The sequence below is a fragment of the Mobula hypostoma genome, unplaced genomic scaffold (genome assembly GCF_963921235.1).
Source record: "Mobula hypostoma unplaced genomic scaffold, sMobHyp1.1 scaffold_70, whole genome shotgun sequence".
NCBI classification, from domain to species: Eukaryota; Metazoa; Chordata; class Chondrichthyes; order Myliobatiformes; family Myliobatidae; genus Mobula; species Mobula hypostoma.
The window spans coordinates 436,968-440,000 of record NW_026948262.1 but is presented as its reverse complement, the minus strand read 5'-3'; positions in this window follow the sequence as shown (position 1 = coordinate 440,000).

Below are 3,033 nucleotides of genomic sequence, written 5' to 3'. Positions count from 1 at the left end.
TCTGAGGAGACCGTTTACCACCCTTAACCTTGGAGAAGGTGTTTCTAATGTACGTAACTGTACTTCTTGCCTCCTGGTTTGTTGTCCATTTCCGGCAGAGGCTTTGGAAAAGAGTACAGTCGAGCTTTTGGGGCCGAACGCCAGGGGCCAGGAGCCGTAGGGAATGCCGGAATTGACGGGCACGACCGTAGCCGCCACCGGAGAACACGGTCTCAGGAAGCCAGCAGCCGTCATCGGGCACCCCTCCCTACCTCGACGCCAGAACTACAGGCAACGGAGGGTTCACAACCCCAAAACATTCCCTCCAACAGCAGGCTCAACACGTCACGGGACCCCAGACTCCCCTCCGCGGGACCCAGCCGCGTAGCCCAGCGCCTCGGTAAAGCGGCCAGAGTAATCCGACACTCCCACACGCCCTGGACGGTCCCCCTCAGGACATCACCAACCGGGCAGAAGGGAGAACAGATCTGAAAGGATGTCCCAACGACAGGTCCTACACCCCGAGATGATCAGACGAGTGAATGGTCTCCCTGTTCGATAGTAAGCGCCAAATCTACTCTGGGGGCAAGGAAACGCGACAAGTGTGGGGAGGGGACAGACCGGGGTCGGACTGACGGTGATCTGTAGTGTGGGGCGGGGGGGGGGACAGACTGGGGTCGGACTGACGGTGATCTGTAGTGTGGGGGGGGGGGACAGACCGGGGTCGGACTGACGGTGATCTGTAGTGTGGGGGGGGGGACAGACCGGGGTCGGACTGACGGTGATCTGTAGTGTGGGGGGGGGAGACCGGGGTCAGACTGACGGTGATCTGTAGTGTGGGGGGGGGACAGAGCGGGGTCGGACTGACGGTCATCTGTAGTGTGGGGGAGGGAACAGACCGGGGTCAGACTGACGGTGATCTGTAGTGTGGGGGGGGGGACAGACCGGGGTCGGACTGACGGTGATCTGTAGTGTGGGGGGGGGGAACAGACCGGGGTCAGACTGACGGTGATCTGTAGTGTGGGGGGGTGACAGACCGGGGTCAGACTGACGGTGATCTGTAGTGTGGGGGGGGGACAGACCGGGGTCGGACTGACGGTGATCTGTAGTGTGAGGGGGGAGGGAGACAGACCGTGGTCGGACTGACGGTGATTTGTAGTGTGGGGGGGGGGAACAGACCGGGGTCAGACTGACGGTGATCTGTAGTGTGGGGGGGGGACAGACCTGGGTCGGACTGACGGTGATCTGTAGTGTGGGGGGGGGGAACAGACCGGGGTCAGACTGACGGTGAACTGTAGTGTGGGGGGGGGACAGACCTGGGTCGGACTGACGGTGATCTGTAGTGTGAGGGGGGAGGGAGACAGACCGTGGTCGGACTGACGGTGATCTGTAGTGTGGGGGGGGGACAGACCGGGGTCGGACTGACGGTGAACTGTAGTGTGGGGGGGGGACAGACCTGGGTCGGACTGACGGTGATCTGTAGTGTGGGGGGGGGCAGACCTGGGTCGGACTGACGGTGATCTGTAGTGTGGGGGGGGGACAGACCGGGGTCGGACTGACGGTGATCTGTAGTGTGGGGGGGAACAGACCGGGGTCGGACTGACGGTGATCTGTAGTGTGGGGGGGGGGGGACAGACCTGGGTCGGACTGACGGTGATCTGTAGTGTGGGGGGGAACAGACCGGGGTCGGACTGACGGTGATCTGTAGTGTGGGGGGGGGGGGACAGACCTGGGTCGGACTGACGGTGATCTGTAGTGTGAGGGGGGAGGGAGACAGACCATGGTCGGACTGACGGTGATCTGCAGTGTGGGGGGGTGGGACAGACCGGGGTCGGACTGACGGTGATCTGTAGTGTGGGGGGGGGACAGACCGGGGTCGGACTGACGGTGAACTGTAGTGTGGGGGGGGGGGACAGACCTGGGTCGGACTGACGGTGATCTGTAGTGTGGGGGGGGGACAGACCGGGGTCGGACTGACGGTGATCTGTAGTGTGGGGGGGGGAACAGACCGGGGTCGGACTGACGGTGATCTGTAGTGTGGGGAAGGGGGAACAGACCGGGGTCGGACTGACGGTGATCTGTAGTGTGGGGGGGGACAGACTGGTGTCGGACTGACGGTGATCTGTAGTGTGGGAGGGGGGACAGAGCGGGGTCGGACTGACGGTGATCTGTAGTGTGGGGGGGGGTGACAGACCGGGGTCAGACTGACGGTGATCTGTAGTGTGGGGGGGGGACAGACCGGGGTCGGACTGACGGTGAACTGTAGTGTGGGGGGGGGACAGACCTGGGTCGGACTGACGGTGATCTGTAGTGTGAGGGGGGAGGGGAGACAGACCGTGGTCGGACTGATGGTGATCTGTAGTGTGGGGGGGGGGGGACAGACCGGGGTCGGACTGACGGTGATCTGTAGTGTGGGGGGGGACAGACCGGGGTCGGACTGACGGTGAACTGTAGTGTGGGGGGGGACAGACCTGGGTCGGACTGACGGTGATCTGTAGTGTGGGGGGGGGGTGACAGACCGGGGTCAGACTGACGGTGATCTGTAGTGTGGGGGGGGGACAGACCGGGGTCGGACTGACGGTGATCTGTATTGTGGGGCGGGGGGGGGACAGACTGGGGTCGGACTGACGGTGATCTGTAGTGTGGGGGGGGGGGACAGACCGGGGTCGGACTGACGGTGATCTGTAGTGTGGGGGCGGGGGGAACAGACCGAGGTCGGACTGACGGTGATCTGTAGTGTGGGGGGGGGGACAGACCGGGGTCGGACTGACGGTGATCTGTAGTGGGTGGGGGGGTGACGGAGGGACAGACCGGGGTCGGACTGACGGTGATCTGCAGTGTGAGTGTGAAGCGAGTTTTCTGGGAATACATATTTAGATTTTCAATATAACTCTCCGTCTGCTGCACCCTCTCTAATCCAGGCAGCGTCCTGGTGAATCTCCTCTGCACCCTCTCTAATCCAGGCAGCATCCTGGTGAATCTCCTCTGCACCCTCTCTAATCCAGGCAGCGTCCTGGTGAATCTCCTCTGCACCCTCTCTAATCCAGGCAGCAT